Source organism: Sminthopsis crassicaudata, chromosome 3 (genome assembly GCF_048593235.1).
Source record: "Sminthopsis crassicaudata isolate SCR6 chromosome 3, ASM4859323v1, whole genome shotgun sequence".
In the NCBI taxonomy this organism is placed as follows: domain Eukaryota; kingdom Metazoa; phylum Chordata; class Mammalia; order Dasyuromorphia; family Dasyuridae; genus Sminthopsis; species Sminthopsis crassicaudata.
This window is the reverse complement of record NC_133619.1, coordinates 603,050,078-603,067,339: the sequence shown is the minus strand read 5'-3', so window position 1 is coordinate 603,067,339 and position 17,262 is coordinate 603,050,078. Positions and strand designations below refer to the sequence as shown.

The 17,262-nt window shown below is 59.1% G+C and overlaps 1 protein-coding gene across 12 annotated transcripts in view; it reads right to left on the bottom strand.

Moving 5' to 3' along the window:
• The window catches only part of AHDC1 (AT-hook DNA binding motif containing 1), an 83,561-nt gene that overhangs the window by 28,836 nt on the left and 37,463 nt on the right, over positions 1–17,262 (bottom strand). For all 12 annotated transcript variants that reach the window (XM_074305661.1, XM_074305660.1, XM_074305664.1 and 9 more), the window contains 2 exons: positions 4,074–4,253; positions 108–238 (listed from right to left, as the gene is read on the bottom strand). The gene's annotated coding sequence lies outside the window, so the exon portion shown is untranslated. The remainder of the gene's footprint in view (positions 1–107; positions 239–4,073; positions 4,254–17,262) is intronic.

The following is a 17,262-nucleotide window of genomic DNA, read 5'->3' as shown; positions in this document are numbered from 1 at the left end:
GAGTTCCCAGCGCCCCCACCCCCACCGAATCGGAGGCTCCTCCACTCCCCACCTCCCTTAATGTTCCCTGTTTCCATCTTCCCCCTCCCCCCAGATATCCAACTGACCTGAAAGAGCAATTATGCCCTGGAGTGAGGAGATTGGAGAGTGATGGATTCTCTGCGTGTGAGTTGTGTGTCTTGCCACTTCGGAGGGGAAGCTCCTGGCGAGGGCCCCAGGCCAGGGGGATGGACGGCACCTAGCAGAGCGGGAGCCCTCAGCGGCCAGGATCTCCAAGAACCCTTTCACCCCCCCCCCCCCAGGAAGCAGGATCCGAAGTCCCTCTCACTCTAGACCCACTCACCTATGGGGCTAATGGGGGATGCAGGGGACGGGGACAGGATAATGGAAACCTCCCATAATACAAACACTTCCCTTTGTTTCTGTCTCAGGCCTCCCTCCCTCGCCCTCCCCACTGCGATACACGGCTTCTCGGGAGGCTGCTGCCAAATCCGGTAACCAGAAGCTTTTCTGCCCTGACTTAGAGGGATGTCATCCCTCTTTCTAGTCCATCTCTGGCTAACAAAAGGCCCAGGCCCAGATAATGGGGAGGAAGGAGGTGAAGGAGGCCAGGAGGAGAGCTGGCCGGTGGGAGAGTGGCTGGGGGGGGGGAGGGAGGAGGGTGGCACTTGGCCCGAGCTCTGGATGTGCTCAGTTGGAGGGAATTCCAAGCATGGAGAGAGGAGCCTCTTATCCCAGCCCCGCTCCCGGCTCCCAGCCCAGCGCTTGGCCCTGACACAGACCCCAAATCCCTGCTCCTGGCCCTCAGTCTCCCATCCCCTCCCCCCAGCCCAGTGCATTTGGAACAATGAGCTGAGGAAGGGAAGGGGGGGGGGGGAAATCGAGAAGAAAACCTTCCAGTTCCTTCTCTCTCTAATTTACAGTGGAGGCTCTGCTCCAGGTCCATGGGAAGAGAGAGCCTCTTTGCTCATGTGCGAGGGAGGACTAGTGAGTCCATGCACAGACTGAGAAAGAAAGCGGGCCCAAAGCCACGTCCCCTGGGCTCACAGGGCGGCTCATGGTCCTTCCCCAGGAAGCTGGTCCCAGAGCTCTGGGGCTGCCGCAGCCCCCTCAGCCTTGGGCTGTGCAAAGCCTCTGACTGTTTGGTCACACGGGACGTCAGTCTGGGTCAGTGTGTCTGTTTCCAGAGCCCTTGGGTTGCCTCTGCCCTGAGCGGCTGGAGGATGGCGGCCGGCGTTTGGACGGCATTTGGGGGTTTGCTAAGTGCTTTCTAAATATTATCTCATCACTCCTCACCAGGGCCCTGGGAGGGGGGTTGTGCTGTCCCCATTTCACAGATGAAGTGATCTGGAGGAGGGAGGGGTCACCCCAGAAGCCGGGCCTGGACTCAGAACTTCCCTGACTTGAGGCTCTAGCTTTGGCTCCCCTGGGTGACAGGAGCACTGAGAGGGGTCTTTGCAGTCCCAATGGGACTCTGCTCAGAGGCGGCAACCTGCTCTTCCTGGTGCCCAGAGAGCCTCTCCCATCTCCTTGGAGCCAGCTGAGGCCACCCCAGCTCCCTCGGGCCCCTCCCTCGCCGGCCCCGCCCTCCTCTCAGCTCCAGATCCCCCTGAAACCGAGCTCCAGCCCCACCCTCCAGCCTTCCCCGTCTAATGGGCTTCCTGCCTCCTGACCCCATCCAAGCTCCTCCCAGCCGATCCCCTGGCTCCCTGCAGAGCCTCCCTGGCTCCCTTGGGCCCAGAGCTACCCATCTCCCCCTCGCTGCTGCCCCACCCTCTCCCCCAGCCCCTAGACCCCTGGGGCCACCCATCCGGATGTGTATCTGTCACTCACCACTAGGTGTCCCCGCTGAGCTACAGATGCCCCTCTGAGGGCTTGGCTCAGTCACCCAGTGGGAGCCGCCAGGGCCACCCCCTCCCACTTTGTGGCACCCCCCTCCCCAGCCATACAGAGCTCCTCTTGTATTTCCTTTCTTGGCTCAGCCCCCCCCCCTCCCATCACCTTCCTGTTCAGTGTGTGTGTGGGGGGGGGGCACCTGGCAGGCTGGGCCCTGCCTGTCCCTGCTCCCTTCCATACAGTCGTTTGGGGGGGGTGGAGGGGGAGGTTCTTACTTAGTCAGGGCTGGCTCCCTTCCCCTCCTTTCACATAAGAGGGAGAGGGGGTGGTCCTCTCCTATGACTGTGGGCACAGGGACCCTCTCAGGCTCCCTGCCAAGGGCCCCCCTCAAATCCTCTCCCTCCCCCCTCCTGCTGATGGGGCCCAGGCCCACTGCCAAGTCTCTGTCCCACAGAAAGGCCCCCTCGGTGCCAGGAGGGACCAGGTGTGTTGTGCTTTCCATGGGGGGTCACCCTGGTCTGGGCTTCTCCCCCTCCATCCGAGGAGCCAACATGGCCAAGATCTTCCCAGTAGCCCACTTCTTCCCCCAACCCCTTCTGCTTTGGGTCTTCCCAGACTCCTTCCCTAGCCTCTGAGAGCCTGACTCTGATCTCCCCCCTACTTCCTCCCATCTCTTCATCCATTCCCTCCTTCCCCCTTTCTTTCTTCACCCTCTGGCCTTCTGGGAGAGATCCCAGGCCCCTCACTAGTATTTCTCCCCCCCTCCCCCATCCCATTTCTTCCACCCTTCTTCCTCACAGATAGTGTGCAGTGTCTCCCTCCTAGATCCCTCACACATATCTGTCTCCTCCTGGAAGGCTGTGTTCTCCTCCCCTGGCCCCCAAGCCCCGGCCCTAACTACAGCCCCACTTCTGAGGGCGGGCAGCGGCTTCCATGGCAAACTGCATGCAGCAGGAAGTGACTTCAGCTATTTGGCCACAAGGCTGGGCACTGCTGTGCTGGGAGCTGGGACAGATGCCCCGCTCAGCCCGAAGGGACACCCGACACACACACCTGCACCCGCAGCCCCATAGACATAGGTACCCCCGTGGCTAGGGGCCGTATGCCTTCAGCCTCCTCCCCAGCCCCAGCCTGCCTTCAGGTGCGGGCACAACAGGCGCCCAAACTGGGATGACCAGCTACGGGGTGGGGCTGGCTGCTGACCCTGAACCATCAGACAAAGATGGTTCCCTGTGTTTCCCCAGTGTCTGCCACCTGCTGATGCTCTCCCCCCAGACCCTTCCCTGGAGTGGGAGTGGGAGGTGGCGGTGTCTGCTGGACTGAGATTTTTTCTATATAGACCAGGTATTAGGCTAATCCCCCAAAAAATCTCCCTCTGCTGAGCTGAAAACCTCTCCCAAACACCTCAAGTATCAATCACTCCCCCTCTGCGAGATTCCCCAGGAAATGATAAAGCCACTGTAAGTCACTTGGTCTGGGAGTCCTAGCTCCACTCAGGCTGTGGCCCTCACCTCTGGGAGGGGGAAACAAAGATGGCAGAAGGAAGGAGATAACAGCTAGTGACTGAGGCAGCAGCAGAGGAGGGAGAGAAGGGGCTGGGGCAGCAGGAGAGTGGGCCCAGGTAGGAAGGAGCTAGGCCCAGATAGGAGGGAGTTGGGCCCAACTAGGAGGGAGTCAGGCCCAACTAGGAGGGAGTCGGGAGTCAGGCCTAGGTAGGAGGGAGTCAGGCCCAATTAGGAGGGAGTCGGGCCCAACTAGGAGGGAGTCGGGCCCAACTAGGAGGGAGTCAGGCCCAACTAGGAGGGAGTCAGGCCCAACTAGGAGGGAGTCGGGCCCAACTAGGAGGGAGTCAGGCCCAACTAGGAGGGAGTTAGGCCCAACTAGGAGGGAGTCAGGCCCAGGTAGGAGGGAGTCAGGCCCAGGTAGGAGGGAGTCGGGCCCAACTAGGAGGGAGTCAGGCCCAACTAGGAGGGAGTCGGGCCCAACTAGGAGGGAGTTAGGCCCAACTAGGAGGGAGTCAGGCCCAGGTAGGAGGGAGTCGGGCCCAACTAGGAGGGAGTCAGGCCCAACTAGGAGGGAGTCGGGCCCAACTAGGAGGGAGTCAGGCCCAACTAGGAGGGAGTTAGGCCCAACTAGGAGGAGTCAGGCCCAGATAGGAGGGAGTCAGGCCCAGGTAGGAGGGACCCAGGCTGGGAGGCAGACAAAAGGCTGGCACAGAGCTTCCTATTCATGGTTACCTGAGCAGGCTGCTGGGCAGTCCCGGCTCAGCAGGAAGCCCCCGTCACCGATGCTGTCCCCGGGGTGTTCGCCAACGCCCGCTGTGCGTCACCCCCAGCCCGGGGCCCCTCAGGTGCTTTGCAATGGACTCTGGTTGCTGGTCTCCAGGCCACCGGGTTGGTGGTCAGGCAAACTCCCATCTGTAAAACCAAGCACAAATTCCCCCCAGCCATGAACACAGGGAACAGACGTGTGGGGGAAGGGCGGGAGCCAACCCAGATCCGGGGATGGGAGCCAGGAGGGGTGCAAGCCGTTCTCTACAGGAGAGGGTTGAGAGTGGGGCAGGAGAGAGGCTGTTTACGCCAGAGGTACACCTGGCCCGGGGCCCACTGTGCAAGGCTGGCCCGGGAACCTCAGCTGCCTGCTTCCCCCGGGGGCCGGGAGGCAGAGATGGGAGACAGGGAGGGGGGGAGAGAGAAGCAGAAGCACTGGGGGAGGGGGCAGGGGGAGAGGAGGGGAGCAGAAGCACTGGGGGAGGAGGCAGACGCAGCTCTGCCTGGGTAAGTGTGCCCCACGCCCGCCCGGGTGTGCGCAGGTGTGAGCGCGTGCACTTTGGCGGACACAGAGCACAGCCGCGGCACTCACACCATCCGGCCCTCAGTGTCTCACTGGGGTTTCTGTTCCTTTGATCCTTGTTTTGTTTTTAATAGTTGATCAGAGGAAAAGGGAGGATTGTACCTTGAGTGGAGGCTCCAGGGGCACACCCCTGTGTAAGGGGGGGAAGGGGCCCTTAGCTGCCACCCTCCCCAGGGGCTGGGAGGGAGCACCCTTCCCCCATTCTCTCTGTCCCCAGTCCCAGCACTGCCCCCGCCCGGGGGCTCCTAGGCATGGCCAGAGTCCTGGGCCTGGGAGGCCTTGCAGGGCACTCCCTCAGCAGACCCCAGGGAAGGAGAGGGACTTGTCTCCAGGCTGGGCCCCTAGCTCTGGGCCACCTCTCCCCCACCATTGTCACGTCTTAGCGTGAGTGCGTGTGGCTGTGTGGCAGAGGGATGGGAAGTGTGCATGAGCACTCCCACTCCCTGCGTGTCTCACTCTGGGGGAGCCTGGCACAAAGTGTGCGTGCCCACTGGGGAATGCTCCCCGCCTCTGGGGGCCAGGCCAGTTCCATCTGGGCCCCATCCCCTCCGGCCCCAGCCTGACACCCTGTGCCCATGTCCGTTCTTTTGCTCAGTGTGCCCGTTGGGGTCTGGGGGGCTCCCTGGTTCTGGGGGGGCCAGGCCCCTCAGTCCATGAGCCTCGGCCCATGCGGGTGAGGGAGGCAGGCTGGGCAAGTGTCCCGGTGTGAGAGAGTCTGGCTGGGCTGGGGCCTTTGTGTGTGCCGGGGAACGGGCCTATGGCTCCCTCTCCATCTCCTGTGCTCTGTAGGATCTAACGACTTCCCAAGCCTGGATTAGTGACAATTTATCCACCAGGCAGAGGAGAATTCCAACCTGCCAGTTACTCCCTTCCTCCCCTCCCCCACTTTGGTCTCCAGCACAGAAATGCAGTCCTGCATCCTCTGGCCCCTGGCGCTGCTGGAGAGCCGGGGACCCCCTTCATGGCCTGCTGCCTCCCTCCTCCCACAAGCCCTTTTGGGGGGGCTGGAAAGCCTGGGTGGGCCCCAGTCTGGAAAGAAGCGCCCAGGCTCGAGGTCCCTCCAGGCTCCCCCCACCCCCGCAGCAAGCCTGCTTCTGCTCTCCTTGCTCCCCCCCCCTCCAGATTCTAAGGGAGAGTTGAGAAATAAGCCTGGAGATGGGGGGGGGTGGAGGGATGCTCCCCATCATCCCTCCACCTGCCGACCCAAGCTGGGTAGCAAAGCGGGCTGGGTTCTGGGGGGATGGGCCCCTGCTCATGTGGGGGGAGGTCTTCCCAGCTCTCAGTCCCCTCAGCCTGTTCCTGACCCCTCCCTCCTCTCCCTCCCACTCAGCACCTGTCCCCCAAGGATCGCTAAGGACTTTCATCTGTGCAGTCTGGCAAGACCATTCTCTTGGATGGCCCGCTCTGCCCCCCCCACTAATGGTTCCCCCCCCCCATTGTGTGGGGGCGAGGTGGGATTTCTCTGAGAGGAAAGGGCCTGGAGAGGGGGCAACGAGGCAGGGGAGCCGGGGGTGACTGGGGGGGCCGTGGTTCACTTTCCCCGCATGCTCAGCCCCAGGCTCCATCACATGTTTTCCATTAGCTGGCTCCGGCCTCCTTGCTTGGGGGGTGTTGGTCCACAGGCTTCTCTGCTCACAGACATGAGCCCGGACCACACAAGAGAAAGGCAGAGACGCATCAGGCACCAGAGACAACCGGGTCAGGGAGACGCAGAGAGCCAGAGGCGCAGGGCAGAGGCAGAAGGGGCCGGGGACTTCAGGAGGCAGCCAGGAGGCTCGCGCAGAGACGAGGAGAGACAAAGGCGGGGAGAGATAAAGAGATGGAGGTCCAGGGGGACACAGAGATAGCAGGGGATGGGGAAGGACAAAGGAGGAGAGAGAGACAGACCCACAGAAAGAGAGACAGGAGATGAAAGAGGAGGGAAGGATGAAAGATGGGGGCAGAGGAGAGAGCAGGAGATGTGCAGAGGCTGCGAGCAGCGGCCACGGGGCACAGGGGGCAGGGATGAGCCGAGGCGTGGGGAGGGAGAGCATCTTGGCCCTCGCGCCTCCCACCTCCTGACCCCTCAAGCCTTGGAAAGATAACAGGCCCGAATACTGCTGACTTGCGGTTCAGAAATCCAATATCCTCAACGGTGAACTAATCGACTACCTGAGCCCCTGGCCTGCTCGCCCCGATTAATCCTGCTGCTTTACTGGCTTAATTAGTTTAACAGTTTCGGGGGCAAAGAAGCAGAGAACACAGGCTCTCCTTCCCTGGTCTGCAAGGACATCTCCTCTCAGGCCTGCCAGAGACCCCCCCCCAAATCCAGAGCCCTTCCCTCCATCAGAGCTGCCAACCCCATTCCAAACCCCCCTAGCCTTGCCAAGACTTGTCATCCCGACACCCCTAATCCTAATCCAAGGACCCTTCAATCCTAAATCCCTTAGGTTCTTCAGCCTCCCCCACTGGACCGCAGGGTCTCAGTGCTCCCTCCTACACTCCCATGTCTGCAGAACCTCCTCTGGTCCTGAGCCCCCAAACCTTACAGGGACCAATCTGCACTTCCTACCGCTGCTAGAGCACCCTGACTTCTATGTGTTCCACCCTCGGACTTTACCCACCCAATCCTGGTCTGCTCAGCCCTTCCCACCCAGCTGGGAATCCCACCCATCCCTTCCTCCCACCCCCATTCTTCTCCACAGCTCGCTCCAAAGCTTTGGGGCTCTGTGGTCCCGAGAGGGGCCGGGTGAGATGGCTCGAGAGGGAAAGGGAGGGGGCAGATCCCAGCCCTTACCCTTTCACTCACACACCGGTCCCCCAACATCGGCTTCCCCTCACCTAGCATTCCAGAGAAAGAAGGGCACCCAGGTTATGGCACCAGGCATGGCGTGCCAGGCTGAGCGCCACGACACCCGAGAGCCACACAAAATCCCCAATGATACTGCATCCATCACCGCCAGAAGTGCTGGGCAGGTGTGAACACACTCACCCACACTCCCCCCTCACCAAGAACGTAACAACTACACACAGCTGCTTGTTACCCCTACCCCAAACAGAGGAGGCACACAACTGTCCCCCCAAACAGAAGAGGTGCACAACTGTCCCCAAACAGAGAAGGCGCACAACTGTCCCCCAAACAGAGGAGGCTCACAACTGTCCCCCAAACAGAGGAGGCACACAACTGTCCCCCCAAACAGAGGCGCACAACTGTCCCCCAAACAGAGGAGGCGCACAACTGTCCCCCCAAACAGAGGAGGCACACAACTGTCCCCCAAACAGAGGAGGCACACAACTGTCCCCCAAACAGAGGAGGCACACAACTGTCCCCCAAACAGAGGAGGCACACAACTGTCCCCCAAACAGAGGAGGCGCACAACTGTCCCCCCAAACAGAGGCGCACAACTGTCCCCCAAACAGAGGAGGCGCACAACTGTCCCCCAAACAGAGGAGGCGCACAACTGTCCCCCAAACAGAGGAGGCACACAACTGTCCCCCAAACAGAGAAGGCGCACAACTGTCCCCCAAACAGAGGAGGCACACAACTGTCCCCCAAACAGAGGAGGCGCACAACTGTCCCCCAAACAGAGGAGGCACACAACTGTCCCCCAAACAGAGGAGGCGCACAACTGTCCCCTTCCTGTCCCAAAATCAAGGGCAAGAAGACTATAACAGGTGGTATTGCCCCCAAATAAGAACTCAAGCATGCTCGCCCTCCTCCAGGCAGAGAAGGGGGGACTAGTGGGGCAGAATGGTGCATACTTTGTATATCCAGTCACTGCGGACACTTAATTATTCCCCCTGATCACAGAACTGGTTTCAGTCTGGAAGAAGGGGCCAGGCGGTTTGGTTTTGTTTTGTTTTGTCTTTTTAATAAACAACTGATTCAAAGATAGAAAACATCAATAATTTTTTTTTAAGATTTAGAAACCTGGTGACATGTTCCTCATTCCAACAGTCAAATGGGCTCTCTCCCCCTTCCTCCTCTGCAACAGCAATGTCAGACAAGGCATACCTGACCCAAACAAACATCCCCTTATTCCTTCCAGACGGTTACCGTAGCAACAGCCCTGCTCCCTTTATACCCCAACCACAGGGCGGGCCCACGAGATTCCGAAGAGGGAGGTCAGAGCCTGGCCTGGACCACCTGTTGCACAGCCCCTGGCATAATGACCCTGGGAGGACACAAGCACAGAGCCCCCGGCCAAGTCCATCTGGTGTCAGAGGCAGGGGAGAGGGCCCCAGCCTTTCGTAGGCACCCAAAGACCTAGCAAGAAACGGGGGCCTGGATGCTGGGGGCACACGGACTGCCTCCTCCCCATGGAGTGGGCCAGAGCTCACTCCATTCCCTGCAGGGAAAGCCAGGCATTTGGAGGCTGAGGGTGGGTGTCCAGCCTCCACCCTTCTCCCAGAGCCGGAGCCAGACGCAGATCCCTTCCAGGCCTCCTTCTCCCACTCCCTGGGTCTCCAGTGAGGGCTGTAGCTAATGTGCTTACCCTTCCTTCCCTACCCTGCATTTCTCCAGGGCACTCAGTCCCCTAACCCGGCTTGTTGCAGCCCTCCTCTGGAAACAAACATTCTCTCCCTCCCTCCCTTTCTCTTGCAATAACTCTTAATCTCACCCTCCCTCTTCTGCCCTGTTATTTATTATTTAATTCAGTTGGAGCGTCTGGGGGACCCAGTGGCAGCAATGGAGAAAGTGTTGGGAAGGATTCTGGCAGTGGGGCAAGAATAAACAGGACCTGGGGGATGGTCTGGGTCTATCTGTCCCTGTCTTGGGGGGTGGAAGTGGGGAGGGGAGGAGACAGAGAGGATACAGGGAGCACCCTGGTGCCCAACCCCACCCCCTGCCAGGTCTGGGCCACAGTCTGAGGGCAGGCCTGTGTGGCAGGAAGTGGAGGGCCAAAGAGACTCCCCCAGCTCCCCAATTTCAACTCCCAGGGCTAGGCTAAGGGAGGGGGAGGGAGGGAGGCCAGATGAGTCACTTAGGGGAAAAGGCTGAGTCTACAGCGGTCAGAGGTTGGTGTGAAAGGCAGGGAGCCAAAATGCAATGGGTTCTAGGCCCGGCCTGTTCTGTGCCTTGCTGTGTGACTCTGGAAAACACATGCAACCATTCTGGAGCTATTTCTTCAGTATAAGGTCGGAGGGAAAATCAGAGAAATTATTCCTATTCCAATTGTCTTTTAAGGTTTTTTAGGGGATCACACTAAGGGCAACGGCACAGGATAGCATAAAAGGTACCAGGTTTGGAGTCAAAAAGGCCTGGATTCACACCCTAAACTTGTCTGAATGATCACAAGCAATTCAAGGGCTTCTATTATAACATAAGACTCTAAATGACATCTACCTCACGTGGCTCTTTGCAAACTTTATGATTATCCCTACTTTACTGATAAAAACCCAGCTCAACCAGGCTCCTAAGGGAACTGACCTGTCCAGAATAAAGCTGAGAAACAGCAGAACTGACTCCTTTGACTGGAGCAAAATTCCCTCTACTTTATTAGAACGAGAATCTCCAGACTCATCTGATCAACTGATGGGGGGGGGGGGAACTGAGGACCCACACGCAGACAACTAGGAAGGAGAACTGGGATTCTGTCTCAGAAGTCCAAGACTCCATGATAATTTGGGGGCATCTCTTGGCCTTGTGGACCTCAGAGGGGCAAGGCATGGAACACTCATGTGCACAACCCCTAAATTACAGTAGAGAAGATCAATGATGACTAAAGGCACTCCCTGATTTTCCCCTTCAACCTGGTGGTGGAGGGGAAAGAATGGGTGAGGGGAAAGGTCTAACTTCCTTTTGAGTGGTTTTTGTGGGGGGAAAGGTTCTCCCCCCCTTCCCTCCTCATGAAATGGCACTCAGGCAGCTAAGAACAACACAAGACATAGGCTGTTTGGGCTGAAAGGACCTTAGAACCCGGGAGATCAGAGTTGGGAGGGCCCTTAGAACCCGGGAGGTCAGAGCTGGGAGGGCCCTTAGAACCCAGGAGGTCAGAGCTGGGAGGGCCCTTAGAACCCGGGAGGTCAGAGCTGGGAGGGCCCTTAGAACCCAGGAGGTCAGAGCTGGGAGGGCCCTTAGAACCCAGGGAGTCAGAGCTGGGAGGGGACTTAGAACCCAGGATGTCAGAGCTGGGAGGGCCTTAGAACCCAGGATGTCAGAGCTGGAAGGGCCCTTAGAACCCAGGAAGTCAGAGCTGGGAGGGCCCTTAGAACCCAGGGAGTCAGAGCTGGGAGGGGACTTAGAACCCAGGATGTCAGAGTTGGGAGGGCCTTAGAAGCCAGGAGGTCAGAGCTGGGAGGGCCCTTAGAACCCAGGGAGTCAGAGCTGGGAGGGGACTTAGAACCCAGGATGTCAGAGCTGGAAGGGCCCTTAGAACCCAGGAAGTCAGAGCTGGGAGGGCCCTTAGAACCCAGGAGGTCAGAGCTGGGAGGGGCCTTAGAACCCAGGAGGTCAGAGCTGGGAGGGGCCTTAGAACCCAGGATGTTGGAGCTGGGAGGAATCTTAGAACATGAGATGTCAGAAGTTGGAAGACCATAGTCTAGAGGTGGAAGGGGTCTTAGAGACCCATTTCTTAACCTGGGGTCCAGGAACTTAAAAAATTTTTTTTTGATAACTATTTCTAGAGTTAGTTTCCCTTGTCATACATTTTATTTCATATATTTTAAAGAGGGCTGGAGGTTTTACCAGATGGCCAAAGGTTCCATCACACAAAAAAAGTCGAAAACCATTGCTCTCATCCACCCCTCTCATTTCTCAGACATGAAGACCAATGCCCAGAGCAATCAGGTGCTACTCTAGGCGGTCAATCTTTCCATCTCCATTTATTAAGTGCCTCCTATGTGTCAGGCACCGAGTTAAGCATGGGGGAGATGTAAAGAGGCAAAAAGTAGTCCCTGCCCTCAAGGAGCTTACAATCTAATGGGAAAGGCAACATGCAAACATTATATACAAAGCATACTACCTACAGGATAAACAGACACAATTAATGGGAGGGAAGCACTGGGATTGAGGGGCTGGGGGGCTCCCTGCAGAAGAGAGGACTTTAGCTGGGATTAAAGGAAGCCGGGAGGTCAGTAGTCAGAGGAGAGGATGAGGGTCGCGTTTGTGGGAGAGCTGGGAGGGCAATGTCCCTGGAACAAAGCAACACCTAACTGGGAGAAAGATCTAAGCCGACCAGGAAGGCAGAGGGGGTGAGAAGGCTTTTCTGTACTTGATCTCGGAGGGAACGGGGAAACTGCAGGGGCGGCTGAGGATGGGCAGAGGGAAGACTTGGTCAGGGAGACCTTAGTTCAGGAGTCTTACTAGCTGTGTGTCCCTGGGAACGCTACTTCTTTGCTCAGTGCCTCAGCTTCTCCCTTTGTGAAATGGGGATGAAGAGTGTCTGCTTCACAGGGCTTAAGGTTAAGACGGCAATAATTCCAGCCCATGGAGCACTATCTGTCAGGACTGTTACCATATGACTCATCCAAGGCCATACAGACAAGAGGCAAAGCCAGCCAGTGCTCCCTCCAATGTGTCAAGGGACTTCACCCACTGGACCCCCGCATTTTATGCGTCCCTAGCAAGGCAGATGATCTGTTCAAGACCACACAGCTGCACCACGGCAGTCTGGAAGCAGCAGTCGGACCAGGCCGTTCCAGGAGAGTGAGAATAGAGGGGGCTCTGACTGGACCGAGGAAGGAGGGGGGTCGGGCTCCCCATCTCTGCTCCTGGGTCCCCTGGCCCGGACTCCTCACCGGGACGCCTCCCTCAGAGGGGCTGGGGGCTTTTGGGGGGCTTACAAAACCTAGTGACAGATGGCCTGCTGAGGCAGCAGCGCTCCGGCCGGCTGGCATGCTCAGCGCTCGCTCCCGCACAGGGAAGCGGGCTAATTTTAGCTGCGGCCTCAGTGCCAGCTTTGTTCCCCCGCCCGCAGAGAAATGGGGGTGTGTGGGGGGGGCGCCAGGCTCCCCATCCCAGAATGCACTGCAGCGTGCCTGGGGAGTAGCAAAGGACACCCCTCTCCCCATCTGGACAGCACCCCTCTTGGCACCCCTCTTGGCTGTCCAGAGGACTGTATCAAAAAACTGGTCAAAAGGGAAGGTGCTTGGGGAGAGCCAGAGACAGGGCACCCCATGAGCAGGACGAGACGGGGTGCGAGAGAGGAACCAGGGCCTCCAGGCCAGGACACTGGGCCCAGTCAGCCAAGCTTCCCCGCCCCCCAGCTCTGGATCTCTGGGGGCGGGCCAGGCCCTCCCTTGGCCTGTGGGAGAGACCAGCTGTCCAGAGCCACAAACCTGGCTGTGGGGGCCCAGACAAAGTGCTGAGGAGTCAGTGCTTGCCCAGCCCCTCCCTGAGGCCTGGCCTGGGACCCTGTTGCCCTGGCAACCTAGAGACTGTTGCCTCTGAAGGGCCATGAGGGCTGGGGAGGGCCTGGACAGAAGCCTGCCTCTCTTTGGGGGAAGGCAGGAGGGACTCAGGGACTGGGCCCATGCTTCCTACCCCCAGCCCCAGCCCCTTCCTTTCAGCGAACAGCCCCTGGCTCCCCACCCAGAGCCAGAGGGGCTATAGCACAAAGCCCCAGGCCCAGAGGTCCACTGCAGGGGGGGGGGGAAGGGTATGTGGCCTGCAGATCAGACTGGGGGGGGGGGAGTGTTTTCTATCCAGGCCTCCAGCCCCCTCCCCAGGTTAGGCTTCCCAGAATCCCAGGCAGGCTCCTGACCCAGGGCTCTCACCTCATCTCTGGTCCCAGGCAGAGCTCTGTCAGATTTGGGAAAGGGTGCAAGTTCAGGGGTCTGCGGTGCCCATGAAGGGGGCCCTCACTCATGGGCAACTCCCAGTGAGCTCTCCTGCTCACTGAAGCCCCACTTTTGTGAGCCAGAGATCTCACAGGGCCTGGTCCCTGGGCAGAAGTCAGGAAGGAGGAGAAGTGGACCTATTGTACAGATGGGAACAATGAGGCTCTGGAGAGCTGACCAAGGACCAGGGTGGTAGAAGCTGGGGGCAGCGAGGCTCCAGATCTCCATTGTCAAGTTAGAACACGTGGGTTTCTTTAAGGGCTTACTATGTACCAGAGATCCTGCAGAGTTCAGGCAAGACAAAAGAAGGTAAAAACAATGCTTGCCCTGAAGAAGTTTACAATCTAAGCTGGGGGTGTGGCTGTATAAGGAGGGAAGGGGGGAAGTAGCTTACAGGAGTAATGGATGGGAGCCAGGTGGGCAGGGTGGCCAGGTGGGCAGGGCAGCAGCAAGGGCCAATTCTCCACAGCAGGGCTTGTTCCCAACAGCCTTGTCTCTCAGCTTGGGGAGGCGAGAGGGGCAATTTAGCTAAATTCAAGGTTGGTGAACCAAAAGGCTGGAACCTGAAACCCAGAAGGTACAAAGGTCCTGAGAGCCCTCAGCCCTGGCTTCCCAGCTACCCTCCTGCCTCCAATAGCAGCCTCACAGGACCTCCTCCTGCATAGTGCTAGGGCCACGCTCCCTGGACACTGCTGCTCCGGGAGGGGGGGGCTGGCACCCAGGGGCTCTCCCAGACAGGTCAGAGGGAAGAACAGTGGCCAGAGGCACCAAATCCCTGAACATCCCAAGGGCACATCAAGATAACATGGCCTCCCAAAGCCCAAGGCCTGCCCTGCTCCCCAGGTACCACAAAGGAGGAGTCAGAGGCACCTGAAGAGAAGGTGGTGATGGGGACAGGTGGGAACCAGACACAATCTCAGACTTCCAGAGGGGGGGTAGGGGGGTGGGAGGGGAGGGCCTTAGAACACAGGAGGTCAGTGCTGGGGGGGCCCTTAGAACCAGGGATGTCAAAGTCAGGGACTTCAGAAGCCATCTAATTTCAACATCTTCATTTAATAGAAGGAAAACGAGACTTACAAAGAGAGGTAGTATTGATAAGTCCCATAGTCAGTGGACAACTTGGTACTAGAACCCTGGTTTTCTGAATCCAGTCCAGGGTTCCTACTATGAGATCATACTAGGGGAGGACCTACTACGCGCCGGCACTATGCTAAAAGTTTTACAAATATTACCTCACTTGATTATGACCCTGCTTTCCTAGTGAGAGTTAGAGGGTAGGGAGGAGCCGGTCCAGACACTGACCAGCCCACCTACCCCCATCCCCAGGCTGGCAGAGATGCCAACAAGCTTACTCCAGAAAGGCCACCCTCCCACTCCCACCCCCATCTCCTGATTTCTGCCTCAGCAACTCCCTCCCCTTCCCCACCGTCTCTCCTCTCTGGGCTCCAGGGCAGCTGATCTCACCCCACCCCCCTCCCGGAGGCTGCAGTGGCCAAACCAGGGACCTGAGAATGGAGGGCGGCCAAGTCCCTGCCAGGCAGAGCTGGGGGAGGGGGGAGGTGGTGATGGAGGCAACAGCCAAGTGAGGCTCCTGGCTCTGAAGGAGATCCATGGGGAGCAGGTAGGGAAGGAGACGGACCTGGAGACAAGGACACAGAGACAGGGAGGGAGAGACAGAGACCGGAGATACTCGGATACCTGGAACCACAGAATCAATCAGAGACAAAGACAGAGACAGAGCTGAGAGACATCCACCCACTCAGAAACAGAGAGACAGACAGACCCAGGGATACTCAGACACCTAGAGCCACAGAGACAAAAACGGAGCCTGAGAGCTGAGAGACAAAGACAGAATGTGAAGATAGACCGCAGGCCCTGGAGGAGAAGAGCTCCAGAGACAGAGACAGAGAAGACACATTCAGACACACAGGGAGACAGACTGAGAGAGAGAGTGTGTGAAGAGGAGGAGGAGGAGGAGGAGGGATGGGGGAGACAAAAAGTGACAGTGGGGGGGAGGCGGAGGAGAGAAGGGGGAGTGGGAGGAGGCGGAGGCAGTGCTGAGGCACAGGGTGGAGGCAGGAGGAGGAATAGCAAGGAAGGGGGGAGCCAGGAGTGGGGGGGACCGGCCACAAATGGAATGTGTGTCTGCACATGAGGCTCCCAGATGCGTTTGGCTCAGGTTTCACAGGGCAGTTGCTGCAGAGCTGGAGGGAGGGGCCGGGCCGGGCGCCCCCGTTCCCATAGAGGCCGGCACCTTGGGGGCACGGGCTCCTGGCACCGGGAGCTTGGGGCGTGGGGTCCCCAGACAGAGGGGGAGAGGAGCAATCTCAGAGCTAAGCCCTAATAGCCAACCAACTGCCCCCCCCCCAACCCGGAGCCCTGGGACGGGCTACATCCTGCTTAGCCGAGGAGGCAGGGGCATGAGAAAGGGAGGAAGCTTTCCTGGAAGAAGGGGTGAAGGAGCCCCTCCCTCCTTTGGCCTGGAGTCCGACCCGGAGAGGGCTCCGGGGAGCCAGCACCCAGACAACCCGAGCAGGGCAGGGCTCCCACCCCGCCCCCCAAACCCAAGTGGGGACCCAGAGCACTGAGCTGATGGGCTGCAGGAGAGCCTGGAGATTGTGAATTCAGATCTGTAATCCTAACACAGCACCAAGGCCTATCCGGGCTCTGGTTGCCACAGCAACAGCAGGTCAGAGGGCAGAGCGGGGCGCCCGTTCCTCTAAGTCAGAATCCCAATTGTTAAAGGCTCAGAATAAACAGCTGAACCGGTGGGGGGGGCAAGGGGGGGCGGGAGGGGGGAGAGGTTTGCCTGGCTCAGTGTGATGTTGTCAGGCGGCCTCACTAATTGTCTGATGGAACGTAGGGACCAGAGCGGTCTCTTAACTGCTTCGGTGCCGCTGGGTCTGCATCCCCCCAACTTCCCTGGCCCTTGCACGGCCAGCCCAGCCCCCACCCTGACTCCCAGGGCTCCAGGGGAAGGGGGGAAGCTAGACTGGGGGTCCGGGAAGCCTAGAGTGGCCTTTGGAGACTTCAGGGCCATCTGTTCCGGGGGGACAGAGGACTTTCTCCAGCCTTCCTGGCAGTTAAGTGCTTGGAAATCTCCTGCTGGCTCTCCCTGGGGCTGCCCCCACACACACACACACACTCTCTCCTACCCATGGGGGCATCTGGTGAGTCAGAGGTGGGAGGGGATAGGACAGCTGGGGTATTTCCTCCTCCAGGGAGCCTTCCTCCTCCCAGCCCAGGCCTTTACCTCCCTGGTGGTCTCTGGGTGCCAGACCCTAGTTCTCCTCCAGGCCCATCCACCTGGGGACCCCTGCTAGGGCTGTGTGCCCTCCCTACTGTAAGCCCAAGGAGAGGAGATGGCGTCCCTGGAAAGGGCTTCTGCTGACTGGTGGCAGAGGCTGGCATTGAGACCGTGCTCAGGGCTCAAGGCTCTGTTAGGGACAAAGGTATTGGGGGGGCTGCCCGTGTGCCCCTGTCCTGCTCCCAGAGAGGCCCCTCGGGCCCATGGGCATCCCCAGCAGGCTGCGCTTCAGCCTGGCCCAGGCCCAGGGCTGGGGGAGCACAAACAGGGACTTGTTCTCTCCTGCTCTCTCACACCCACTGATACTGCCCCACTCCCAGGACCATTACAGACGGCCTCAGAGGTGACCTCCACTGGGCACGCCCCCTGGCACAACTCCCCCAGGACACGCCCCCCCAAGCCCCTTGTGGGCAGGCCGTCTTTGCCTTCCCTCCATTCCCCAGAGTTTGGCCCAGGGCGGGTCACACCGGGCTTAATAAATACATTCCCACTGGTGGTAGCAGTCC